Source organism: Ambystoma mexicanum, chromosome 11 (assembly GCF_040938575.1).
Source record: "Ambystoma mexicanum isolate Mex_15411 chromosome 11, UKY_AmexF1_1, whole genome shotgun sequence".
NCBI lineage: Eukaryota > Metazoa > Chordata > Amphibia > Caudata > Ambystomatidae > Ambystoma > Ambystoma mexicanum.
Window position 1 is genome coordinate 1,375,742,855 of NC_090934.1, and position 13,939 is coordinate 1,375,756,793.

Sequence of the window (13,939 nt, forward strand, 5' to 3'; positions counted from 1 at the left end):
GAGTGGAGCGATCCATGATTGGTGAGATGCTCTTTGAAGAGTAGGTCCTTCTTGAAGTTTTGGATGGATGGTGACATTCCAATCTGCATTCATATCTTCTTTCAGGCACAGGATACCTAGGAGGAAAATGCCTGTTTCCTGTTTTACCCCCTCTGGTAGTTCTTTTGTTTCCAGCCTTGTGATGTTTTGGCTTCTCATGTGGGCCTCACAGATTGATAATTGACATTATTAAGTGATTGACAACTTTATAATAAGTAGAATTTTACAGAATTATTCTTGATTGCCTGGGATAGATGTTTTGAAGGAAATCGGTCTGGTTGTCGACCAAGGCCCCTCAGTGTCATAGGATGCTGAGCTTTATGCTCTCCCAAGACTATGGTTTGCCTTAACTGGCCCATTTGGCAGTAGAGCATAGCCTGAGAGGGTTGATTAGGCCAGTTTTCAAGGCTAACATGGGCCACTTTCATATATTAGCGCACTGTGCAGCATGTAGTTTTACTGGTGAAATAAATGCACAATTTCACACAGTTTCTTAAATAATTTGCCCTTTACTACTTTTCTTTTTTTTAAACTGTGTTTATTTTTAAATCAGAGCAGAGTGACAGCAGAATCATTATCATCATAACATAGAATCCAGTTTATGATATATCCCAACCCCTCCCTCTGGATCCCTCCCACGCCTCCACCCCCTCAAAGTTCTAAAAGGTTGAGGTTCCTGTTTCTGCCTTGGCACCCTCCTTCCCCCGCAAGGCCTCCATCTCCTCTAGGAACCTCCTGGTGTTGCGGGGTTTATAAGTTAGAGCCAGGAATTTCCCATCATACTCCAGGAATGGAGCCCAGATGTTCAGAAAGCGATGCAGGAATCCAGCTCTGGCTGCGGTTACCTTTTGCGCAATCAGAATGTCCCACATCTTTCCCCACCATAAAATCATGAGAAGGCCTTCAGTGGATTTCCATGTGCGGGCAACTACAATTATCGCTGCCAGCAAACATTGGGTTAATAGTTTGGCTTTCCTCCCCGATCTAGGGTAGCTCCCTGGGATCGGGGATCCCAGGAGGATGGGTTCAGGTTCCAGTGGGATTAACACTTGAGTGATATATTCAATAGTGGTTAAGCAGTGCTTCCCGAAGAGTTGTATCTTCAGGCATGACCACCACATGTGGAGGAAGGAACCTGGTTGACCTCAAAGCATCCAGCATGTGGGGTCCAGGGTTTGGTTCATATGGTGGAGTTGCAGGGGGGTAATACCAGCGCAGTAGAGGTTTGTATGCCCATTTCCTATTTGTAATGCAGGAAGATGAAGAGTGGGCTCGCGTCCAGATGTCCACCCAATTTTGGTCTGTCATTGAGTGCCCAGGTCCGCCTCCCACTGCGCCATAGCTCGCGTCTTGGAAGCAAGGAAGTCACCCAGGAAGTGATTATATAAGGCAGAGATCTTTCCCGAGCCGGAAGTTCCTACATGGTCAGTTCGCGGGAGGTGGGGGTGCGTGTTGCTGCTTGAAGAGTTTGAGGGTGGGAGTAAAAGTGGCAAAGCTGAATTTAGGACAATCTGTCTGATTCCTCAAGCTGAAAGGTTTCCTTGCATTGTTTGAAGGTTCGAGGGTGACCCTCTACAAAGAGCTGGCCAAGTGATTATAGGCCCCCGCAAACCAGTGTCTGAAGGTTTGAAGGTTAGTTCCGGGGGAGAAGGCTGGGTTATTGAAAACCGGAGAGTAGGGGGCCAAGCCTCTAGGGGTCCCCTTGCATCGTAGTGCCCAGTCCCAAGCACCTAGGGTGTGTTTGGTAGACAATAGCAGGTTGTTCCTCAAGGGGGGCAAAATATATGGGAGGAAGCGCAGGTACCCAACTAACTAGGGCTCCTTGGGGTCATAAGCCAGGCATGGGTGTGGGCTAATTGTGGCCCTATTGGGTAGCTTTGCAGGTCGGGGACTCCCAGCCCACCCAGCCGTGCGTTACCCAGCATCGTCTTCGGGGAATTCTAACTTTCTTACCTCTTCAGATGAACTGGAGCAATTTCTTGTGTAGCCCTTGAAGGGCAGCTGGTGGTATTGTGACGGGCAGGGAAGAACAGGCATACAAAAATCTGTGGAGAAGGTTCATTTTACAGGCCATGATCCGCCCCATTAAAGAGATCTCCTGTGATGCCCACCTCTTCACGTTACTCTCCAGTTTGTGGAAAAGAGGGGGAAAGTTTGCGTGATACACCGCCTTTGGGTCTGCAGGAATGTGGACCACGAGGTAGGGAATCATCCTCCTCTTCCTAGCGGGGCTAGGGCGTCATGGTAATTTGTGGTCAGGCCGATTCCCAAGGCTACTGATTTGCTAAAGTTAATGGAGAAGCCTATAACCTTCCCATAGCTATCTATTTCTGCAAGGGCGTGTCGTAATGAGGAGGTCGCCTACGAAATAGTAATCAGAACGTTGTCTGCAAAGAGGGCTATTTTATGTTGGTTGGGGTCAATCTGGGGACCTTTGATGCTTTCACTTAATCTAATTCTTTGGGCGAAATATTCCATAACCAAAGAACAGAGCAATATGGTTAGTGGGAACCCTTGCATGGTTCCGCAGGTTAGGGGGATCGGATTAGAGAGGGTGCCATTGACCCTAAGGAGAGTCTTCGGGGATTGATAGTTGGCCAGGACCATCTTTTGAAAGGCTGGCCAAAGCGGAAGGCTTCAAGGGTTTGGCGCATGAAGGCCCAGTCCACTTTGTCAAATGCCTTTGTGGCGTCAATGGCCATCAGTACCAGTTGCTGAGAATTCCGGGCAGCAAGGTCAACCAGGTCTAGGGCTTTGCGAATGTTATCCTCCCGTTGATCTGTTCTTAATGATGCCGGTTTGCACCGGGTGGATTATATCAGGTAAGATGGGTGATAGACGGTTGGCCAGAATTTTTGAGTAGATGTTGGCGTCTATATTTAGTAAGGCGATGGGTCTGTAAGAGGCCGGGTCTTTAGGGTCTCTCTCTCTAGTTTGGGTAGCAGGATCGTGATTGATTCCAGCATAGAGAGGGTAACAGTTCCTGATTCCCTGAAAGAGTTGAAGAGGGCCGCCATGGGGGTGGTTAACTGAGGCCGGAAGATTTTATAAAATGTAATAAAATTTTATAAAATCTGGTGGAAAACCCATCGGGGCCAGATGTTTGGGATTTGAGAGATTTTATATTGGCTTCTACCTCCTCACCTGTAATTGGGGCGTCTAGGTCGTCTTGGGCTGAATCCCTCATGTGAGGCAGCGCTGCCTTCTGCAGATATTCTCTTTGTTCATTCTGGTCCCGGGCATGGGGGGCGCGGTCATCACCTGAGCTAGATGAGCCACTGCCAGCCATTGTTTTTCCTGTTCTGCGTATTGTACTATGCCTTGGTGGTCCCATAGACCGCCAATAGTGTTGTTCCTCTTTCTTTTGGCTAATTTGCTCACTAGCAATTTATTCTCTTTGTTATTTTTAGCATAATAGAACTGTTTAGCTTTGGCCAGGAGATGTGCCGTATGTTCGGCATAATGGGCCTCAATTATATTTCGGGTGATACGGATGGCCTGTTGCGTCCTTGGGGACGAGCCTTTTAGTGCATGTGTTCTTTCAGCTTCCCGAAGTTCCTCCTCCATGAGCAAATGGGTCTTTTGTCTGGTTCTGTGGTACGCTACGCCTTGTGCGATTAATTACCCCAGACTACCGCCTTCATGGCATCCCAAGAAGTTACGGATTGTGGTGGCAATTGAGTCTCTCAGTGGCATCTCATTGAGTATCGGGTCGAATAAGGCCCATCGGCGTGGTGAGTTTGGGGTAGGTTGGTGTACTTGGAGGTCCAGAGCTATTGTAGCGTGGTCAGATAAAGTTCTCGTGCCGATGGATACCCCCTCGATGTAGGATAATAGTTGTGGGGATGTCAGGAGGGGGTCGATTCTTGAAAAGGTCCGATGGACATAGGAATAAAACGAGAAGTCTCTTTCCGTGGGGTGGAGCATCCGCCACGAGTCCACAACTTCTAGAGTTCTGAAGAGGCGTAGCAGGCCCAATGCTGTATTATAGTGTTTGGGAGAGGGGGGATTCAATGTTTCTTTTGTGGAGTCTGGGACCCCATTGAAGTCTCCTCCGATCACCATCTGACCCCAACGAAAAAGAAGAGAGGGCTGTGCCCAGGGAGCAATAGAAGGTGGACTGTCCCACGTTGGGGGTATATACAGATATAAACCTGTATAGCTGTCCTAGCAGGAGGCATTTGATGGTGACGTAGCGGCCCTCTGGGCACAATTATGTGTCTAAAATGTGTGGGTTCAGCCCTTTCCCAAAAAGAACTGCAGTCCCCCCTTTCTTGGTGCCACTGGAGGATAAGAACTGAAGCGGGAAGCTTTTGGACCTGAGACGCCCAAAGTCTGACGGGAGTAAATGGGTTTCTTGTAGCAGGGCCACTTCGGCGTCCTCGTCTAGCAGTCAGTGTAGAATGGATTTACATTTGGCAGGGGAGTTCAGGCCCTTTTCATTGAGGTAGAGAAATTTCAGGGGGCGACGTCCATGTCTGTGGGGGCGTCTGGGCGGCTGGCCAGGACAAGCCTGGATCAGCCGCCATTGCAAGGGGGCCATAGCTGAATGTCACTCTGCTTGGGAACTTTTATCCTGAGTCTCCAACGGGAGAACAGAATTTTAGACGATGTAGGGGGCCGAGGTTTCAGATTCGGAACCCCCTGTGGCCAACTGGGCCAAAACCATGCATGCCGCCAACGTGGCAGGGGCAATTAACCGGAACAGAGTATCATTCCAGGGACACATATGTGATCCGTACCTTGGAAACGGCATCAATCGTGGGGAGCCCACTGCTGAGTTAATAACTAATGACTTTAGGGTTGGCATTTTCCATAGTGGAGGTCGGGTGGTCAGGAGGGAGGAGAGGAACTGGGGTCCTTAAAGTGATGTCCGGTTGGTCATTTTCTCTTCCCATTCCTCGGCACGCTTGACCAGGAAGCTCGCCAGAGTTTTGGCAGTGTGTCTTGAAAAGGGGTGTTTCTTCCCAGGGACCAGCCCTCGAGAGCATAAAATACCCAATTCAGCCCAAATTACAGATCCGCTCGTGCCAAGCAATGCTAGTAAAATGACACCGTCAGTATAAAGGTAGCATTTATTAGACAAAAAGCATAATATAACAGAACGGTAAATTTAGCAGCAATGTGGTATTCAAGTTAGAGAAGAGTACAAAACTCATTAGAGAAATCACAAAACTTAGAGAAACACAGTCTTACGCCCCTTGAGATAGTGTCATCAGCGCTAGGAGACCCTGGTCATCTTAAGCTAACTGCTGCCAGTCCCGCTCAGATAACAGCGCTGCGAGGTGCCGCACGGAGCATCAGATTCCGGGCACTCGCTCTTGCTTGAACCAAGTCTGCGGATCGATCTTCCCCCCAGTTCTGGGTGCGTGCACCTTTTGTGCTCTCGTGCCGTCAATCAACATGACGCACAGTTCCAGAACCTTTGTCGTGCAAAAAATAGGTTTGCCCATGGAAAAACCCAACTCAGTAAATTTCCAACGTGCTCCCTTCTCTGCCCCCTCCCTACTAGGAGCCCATCTGCAAAGGCACAGGAATGTCTTATCAGTGTGTGTGCATGGCCGTACCAGGCCTTCTCAGAGAAAGAGGATTTGTTTACGAAGCCATGCAGAGCTACAGTTACAAAGACAGAATATTCTACGAGAAGCTGAAATCAATTAACCCTTAGTGAGCAAGCTCTACCAGGCCTGCACTCATAGCTTAGTGTCTATAGTGCTTCAAAGATTGGCTATCTAAGCGCTATGTAGGTGCCATAATGCTCCAAACACTCCAATACAAGTCTCTATTAGCTACTGAACTGGGGCCTCCGCCCTGCCTGTCTATGCACAAGGCATAATGTAACCTTCCACCCCTACTGGGCCTGCATAGTCCTTGTAACTCACTAATGCATAATGGAGGTGCTACCGGTGGTCAGTCAAAATATCGAAAACAAAATGTCGAAAGACAATAATGTCGAAAACAAAACCTCGAAAAATAAAAAGTCAAATTATTAATTTTTTTATTTATGTTTATTTTTTGGCCCTAGTATATAAAAAAAAAAGGTAAAAACCCAAAAAAAGTGGGGGTTGGGGGGAACCCCCCATTTCGAATAAAAAACGTATTAAAAAAGAAATTCGACTTTTCATTTTTCGACGTTTTTTTTCTCGAAATTATGACTTTCGACTTTTTTGTTTCCGATGTTATCACTATGAACCGGTGCTACCACATTACTTTCAGCATTTAGCACATACTTTGAATAAGTTATTGTTTTTTTTTTAGCTGTTAATGCAGCCATGTAAGGCCCTAATATGGAAATATGGCACTTTGTATCTCATGACATTCCACCCCTTTTCAAAGTGTGGGCGACAATGTTGGCTAATATCCATCAACTTTGTATGTAGTGCAGTGATAAGTGATGTAGTTAAAGACCTTGGGGCTTTGCAAAGGTTTAAGCAAACTATCTTCTAGCGGTTTGTCAGCGTGGCATGCAAGGTTAATAAAAACCCTACCTAAACAAAAATGTACACAAAGTGAACAGTGACATTTACCCTAGCCAAAACCTGGCCTACACAAAAATACCTAAAAAATTATCATATAACTGATCATCAGTTAAAAAGCAGCATGCGGTTAAAATATCAAGGCAATCTGGTATAGTCTAATCTACAATGCCCTATTGCATTTAGGTATGGTTACCAACTCTAAACCTGGCATCCTCCCACTCTAAGGGCCTACAAACGTGACTATGAGCTGCGTGATTAGACACTTCCCCCATGTTAGTGGAACCTAACCAAAAACCATCTAATTTCATGAGCAAGATGAACCCAGGGGCACCAGGTTTCTAAAAAAAAAAAACAATTCTACTAATTAGCATCAAAGCTCAATATTGTACTAGCAATCAAAAGAACAAATCGAATGAATTACTCTGTCTATAATCAAATGTAACTCTTTGCATCAGTGTGCTGGAGACAGCCGTCCCCACAAAAATATGAAACTGGTTGGTTTAACAAAAACCGTGTAACAATCTGTGTCATAAAATCAAGTATCAAGTCAGTCATGGTTTCATTTACCCACCCCTAAGGCTGTAAAAATATCCTTGTGTCTCAAATGCTATAATTTCTAATTAGAGCTCACACACTTGGCAGCATTTCTTTAAAGCAAAACCCTTAAACGCACAGATAACTTCTGTACGCACTCATTTTATCTCACAATAAATGATGCTCCTCGCATAACCCTGCTGCCCCCACAATTCATAAACACTCTCTCGGCTACGTGCAACCCAGTCATTTCCTAAAAAAAAACTCTGGTTAAAGCAATTCAGTTGGAAGAGCAAAACATTTAGTTTTCCACAGATTAATCTCAAAATGCATTTAAAAACCATTTTTCAACATTTTTGCATTCAAGTGCTGTTTCACACAGCGGTTTGTGGTGCATGATGTCACAGTCCACAATCCACTATGGTTGCTTTGTCCACAGTCCTTAAACAAGAAAGCATCAACTGAATCATTTGAGAATGTGCAGCATCAAGTGTCTGACAATATGCCAAGTCCGCACCGTGACAGTTCTGTAAAAGTTATTACTTGGTTGGGCACTTCTCGCAGGTTGCAGAACAAATGTCCTCATGCGTCACGCACATTAGCAGCATTGAGTGCAGTGCAGGACAGGTTCAAAGTTCACATAGCACCCCGCAGTGACCCGCTTTCTCTGATAATGCGTCTGCTTGACTGATCAGTAGTACCCGAAAATTGCACACGTCTAACCCCAAATCATGGCATGCTACTTTCTTGGTTTTTTGCCTAGAAGGATTTCATAAAAGTACAATATCAGTGTTATCCACCCCTTCCCTTAACACTTCCCCCGCCTTCAGAAGTCTAATCGGGTAACTACACACTTTATCATTGCTACCACAATTCTTTGTCACCCTTCTGCGAGTTACTGGGGGCTTATTTGCCATCAAACATATGGGGTGTAACTGCCTAATCACAAACTCATTTGTGCAATGCGATCATAGTTGGTCAATGGTACCTCAGACTGATCTGTGATTTTACAAAAGCAATATAATAAGTACCCAGATCACACTTCTCAATGGATCAATGCTTTTCTTTGTCACCAAAGCGATCCCGAATGCCAGGCGCCAAGAGCCAACTTGCTTCCAGTGTCTCATGATCTTGATTCGGTTGCCCTGCTGGCATCACTCCATTTTCAAACGTAAAGTCTTTTAGTCCAATACCGCCTGAAGTTGCACAAGCAGCCTCGTTTATTCTTCCAGTTCTCCATACAGCCAGTGTTTTTAAAGCCTCTGGTTTTCCACTTGTCAGTTTCCTAAAGGGTGTCTGCTGATTTCTTGGGCCACCCCTTGAGACCGATAGTCTGAGTCAGTTCCTTTATTTGCTTCAACAAGTCATTCATTCTTGCACTAAGCCGTCAGTCATCTGGACCATGGCTAATGTGCAGTGTTCCAACGCCCAGTTCTGCATGTTGTCTCTTGCAAAACGGCTACCTTTCTCAGTTTTGCTTCCATCTGCAACGCCATAATGTCTTTGTCAGTTTTTCCGGCCCAGGCAATGTAGGTTGCATTTTGCTGGTTTTGTTTTTTTTGTTCACTTCTCAAAGCGCCTAGTGGTTTCTTCTCTAGTGCACAGCGCTTTACTTCACTTGACATCATATGGGGCACTGGGATGCAGCTTGCACCCAAATGTTCAAATGCGAGATGCGCCCAGCCTGCCATTTGCATGCAGCATTTTTTTTTCTTCCAGGGTCACTGGGCGAATCCTTTGCCATCAGCTCTGTTATTGCAAGCCAGCGCCAGAAAGCATTCGTACATCGGCATGTGTAAGGTAAAATGGTGCTCTTTTTTCATCTTCTCACTCACGGCAATTACTGCCTTCAGTTCAGGTTCAGCATTCTGGCTTCACCCCCACCTCTTTCTTTGCTCATTGACCGTATCTCTCACTGGGGATTGAATGCAACTGCTGGCCATTGTTTATCTTTCCTCGTACATGGCAGCTTCATACGCACACGGCAAGCTTGTCTCTTTGCTCTTCGGCCTATAACTCATAAGCTGCGGCGGCTTTAAAGGGAGGCATCCATATCAGACAGTTCATCCAGATTAACTGTTTTCAGCTCTGCTCCAGCAACTCAGAAAAGCTCCCATATCTGCCAGCTGCTGTGCGCTGTTGAAAACACCACTTTACTAAACAGAAGCAGCATTTTGCTTTTCTGCCTTCCTCCCACAGCCATTTCATGCACACAGCCCATGACAGGAATGTCTGCAATTTGGTCTCCAAGCCACAAGCTGCCGACACACGAACTTTCATTTTCAAAAGAGGCACTTTTTTGTCATTAGCCTCAACTCAATGTAATTCTACAATTCTGCAAAGCGTTTTTTAGCCTGTTTAAAGACAGGCTGCTGATCAATGTCCCATTCAAAAGCATATTTCTCCTCGTAATCTTATAGTTTGGCTTCACAAACAAACTCCAATGCAGTGTGCGATCTTTCAGGAGAACCCTCAACCCACTGAAGCTTTGCGCTACCTTATCACGCACAGATTTTCCAACCTGTTGTACCATTGCCAGACAAAAGCAAATCATTTCACTTAAAAATGTCACTTTTAGTGCAGCTCCCTGCACAATTTCTGCATGAGTAACCCACACTCTGTTCCGCTCGTGGGCTATCAATGTGTCAACAACTTTTTCACCATGTATATAATATGTAAAACATACATCCCTTAATAGCAACATTTCTTTGTCTTTAGCAGCAAATCCATGGCATACAGGGGGCACATTCAAATACTCTTGGGGCAATTTAGAAAATATAAATGGTCTTTACCCCCTAACCATTGCAAACTGATTCTGCAATTTCAAATCAATGTACAAATCCCATTCACTCACTTTCTTTTCCCTAGTGAGTCTCTCACCTCTTGTAAGCACGACACAGCTAAAATGCAATGACGGCAATTTAGTGTGTCCCATTAAACAGAATGCACCACAAGCACATGGAATTTACAGTTGCTAAAAAACAAACCTCTTTAGAATCTCAACACAGATGTAATCTTTCTGCGAACCTCGACTGATTCCTACGTTATCTTCAGGAATGTCAGCACTTCAAGGCATCAGTTTCAAAAGGGCAAACCTTCGCCAGTTTACATTTCAGCCCCCCACTTGCTAGCACACTGGGGCTGAATCACAATGTTTAAATCACCATTCACAATTTGCATGTCAAATATTTGCTCCCTTTTTCTGCCCTCATGCCAAAATAGAGTGAGCACTTTGTTTCACTTTGCAATCCAAATTACAACTTTTTCAAGGGAAACCGCATGAAAAATGATTTCCTAATTGACCATAAATCTTTCCTCACCATTCCTCGGAGCCCTTTGAACATAGCCATTTCCAGCTTTGCTCATTGCCTTCTGCTCCCTGGCATCATTCCCAAGCAGTAAGTGAGCCACAACTGATTTACTGAAGGGGAAAATCTTAACCACACAAGCTATTGCCCGCGGCAGACCGACACACAATTAGTGTCCTTTTGTTGTCTCAGAGCTGCAGTGAGACGACAATGGAAATGTGACAGCCTGCTCCTCAATCTGCACTGTGTTTTCTCATACAATTGTCATTCCCCCAGCAAGGCACAGCTCTGCGCGATCCCACCACTGCCACCAAATGTCTTGAAAAGGGGACGTTTCTTCCCAGGGACCAGCCCTTAAGAGCATAAATTACTCAATTCAGCCCAAATTACAGGTCCGCTCGTGCCAAGCAATGAACTCATGCTAGTGAAATCACACCGTCAGTACAAATGTAGCATTCATTATACAAAAAGCATAATATAACGGAACAGTAAATTTAGCAGCAATGTGGTATTCAAGTTAGAGAAGAGTACAAAACTCATTCGAGAAATCACAAAACTTAGAGAAACACAGTCTTACCCCCCTTGAGATGGTGTCATCAGCACTAGGAGACCCTGGTCATCTTAAGCTAATTGCTGCCAACCCCGCTCAGATAACAGCGCTGCGAGGTGTCGAACGGAGTATCAGGTTCCAGGCACTCGCTCTTGCTTGAACCAAGTCCGCGGATCGATCCACCCCCCCCCCACTTCTGGGTGCGTGCACCTTTTGTGCTCTCGTGCCGTTAATCAACATGGCGCACAGTTCCAGAACCTTCGTAATGCAAAAAATAGGTTTGCCCATGGAAAAACCCAACTCAGTAAATTTCCAACGTGCTCCCTTCTCTGCCCCCTTCCTACTTGGAGCCCATCTGCGAAAGCACAGGAATGTCTTATCAGTGTGTGTGCAAGGCCGTACTAGGCCTTCTCAGAGAAAGAGGATTTGTTTACGAAGCCATGCAGAGCTACAGTTGCAAAGACAGAATATTCTAGGAGAAGCTGAAATCAATTAACCTCTAGTGAGCAAGCTCTACCAGGCCTGCACTCACAGCTTAGTGTCTATAGCGCTTCAAAGATTGGCTATCTAAGCGCTATATAGGTGCCATAATGCTCCAAACACTCCAATACAAGTCTCTATTAGCTACTGAACTGGGGCCCCCGCCTTGCCTGTCTATGCACAAGGCATAATGTAACCTTCCACCCCTACTGGGCCTGCGTATTCCTTGTAGCTCACTAATGCGTAATGGAGGCGCTACCACATTACTTTCAGCATTTAGAACATACTTTGAATAAGCTATTGGTTTTTGTAGCTGTTAATGCAGCCATGTAAGGCTCTAATATGGAAATATGGCACTTTGTATCTCATGACACAGAGAAATAGATGCTTTGCTCCCATTGCCTATCGCGGTGAGGGTTGGGGTACCCCCGGGTGTGTCTGGGTGCAAGATCTTCTCGGCATCCTCAAGGTGGCTGATCCTCTGGAGGGAGCCATTGTGGGTGAACTGGAGTGCCGTTGGAAACGGCCACCTATAGCAGATCTGGTGGCTTTGGAGGAAGAGAGTCAGAGGGTGAAGATATTTCCTCTTTTGTAATGTGAGAAGAGAGAGATCTTGATAGATTTGGAGGGGAGAGCCCTGGAAGGACAGTTCGTCTCGGGAGCGGCTTATCGCTGAAATGGCTTCCTTCGTCGTGTAGAAATGCACTCTTCTTATGACATCGGGAGGGGAGTTCGATTCCACTCCACGTCATGGGCGCAGCCTGTGAGTGTGGTCTAGCAGGGGCTGAGGTTTGTCTAATTGTGGTAGAAGGACCTGAAAGAAGTGCCCCACAAACTCTGCAAGTTCTTTGTCTGGGACAGAAGATGGGATTCCCCGAATCCAGAGGTTATAGCGCTGGGCCCGGTTTTCGAGGTCCTCTTGTTTAAATTCAAGGATCACGAGTTTATCCTGTAGCGTCTGGTTAGAGCTTTGGATCTCCCCCAAGGCAGCCGTGTGGTCTGTGGTTGGTGTGTTCCAGCTTTGTGGTAAGTTCGGTCATGCATGACCTAAATTCCAACTTAATATCTGCCATGAAGGCCTGAATATCTTCTTTGGTTGCCAGGGACCCTTTGTCTTCCAGGGATTTCTGTGGGGTCAGTTTGGGAGGGTCGTGTTTCTTGCCTCTGTCAGCTGTGGAAAATATTGCAGTACTATCTGAGTTCTTGTTGACCTTTGACTGTTTGGCCATTGCTCACCCGGGCCGACAGGGGGGGAGGGGTTAATTGCTTCTGTGGGGCAAGGCGAAGTAAAAGGATGTTTTTTTAGTTTCTTTTGTAGCGCTCAGTGTCATCAAAGCTCGGGCGGCCTTAATCAATGCTGTTAAATTCTGCGCAGGTGGCCAGGGACCATATGGTCGGGAAATATTTAGTCCAATGAGCACAGACTAGCTTGCAGGAGCATTAAGGTCCAAGGTGAGAGGGATGTCGAGTGGGCCGGGCGCCCCAGGCAGTGGGAGTGGAAATCTTTTCTATGGTCTTGCTCTACACCAGGGCTAAGAGAGGCCTCCTTTAATGCTGTTACGTATGCTTAGACAGTTGAGAGGAGGAACCACCTTGAAGCCTTGTGCAGTGACCGTGGATAGAATTGTGATACTGTTAAGCTCTGGCAGGGGGGGGGTTGTTGTGTGGGCAGGAGCGCCCCAGAAAATGGAGGAGTATGCCAAGGATGAGGGAGGAAAGACTTCCTCAAGGTGATTGCCATGGAGCAACTATGTAGGAGCGCTTCCTTCCCCCTCTTCTTCAATGCTGCAGAGTCCAGCTGGGGGTCGAGTCACTCTCTGGCTGGGCCCCTATACCAGTGGTGGAGACCCACAATGAAGGCAGGTGCAGGCGGGGCCAGGAGTGAGCCTCCCGACGTGCGGGAGCAGCCGTTGTGCTGGACTGTGCCCCAAGTCATTGGGTGACTTCCCAGAGCCCAGCAGGAGGTGGAAGAGGGGCCGAGGGAACACTCGCCTCGCCAGCGTCGTCCTGGGGCTCCGTGGTCCATGCTCCTCAGCGCGCCGTCAGGTCTTGGTGTGCTGTGTCCAGCGCAGGGGCCGCGGCATCCGCCCCGGAGTGAGTGAGCGGGGAGCGGGAGACGCGGCAACCGAGTTGTGCGTCTCCGGCGGGCCCGCCTCTCCAGTCGGAAGGATCACAGGAAAGGGGGCTCCACCATCCGAGGATCAGGTGAAAGGTAAGGCACTACAAGCAGAGTCTCTGGGGGAAAGCTGATCAGCCGCCACAAACTGCCATGGAGGTAACATACAAATGCGGGCTCCCGTCCGCCATCTTGGACAGCACGTCTCCGAGAGAGCCTAGTTAGGCGAGTTCGTTTCGGGGCTTCTCGGGGTGGAAACTCCTCGATCTTCTGCCAGTAGCGCCCTCCGACCTTCTCATAGCTTAGTATGTATTATAAGCTCAGGGAAAAATGTTGAGGCCCTCGTAAAATTCATAATTCAGCTGGCTCACCATGGAGGCCATCAAGAGAGCCGCCGCATTGTCGGCGCTCCAAGCCCATGCCCCCGCCCTTT

At 47.1% G+C, this 13,939-nt stretch overlaps 1 protein-coding gene across 6 annotated transcripts in view; it reads left to right on the forward strand.

The window, feature by feature from the left end:
* The window catches only part of USP50 (ubiquitin specific peptidase 50), a 433,978-nt gene that overhangs the window by 403,448 nt on the left and 16,591 nt on the right, over positions 1-13,939 (forward strand). The gene's annotated exons all lie outside the window — the stretch shown is intronic.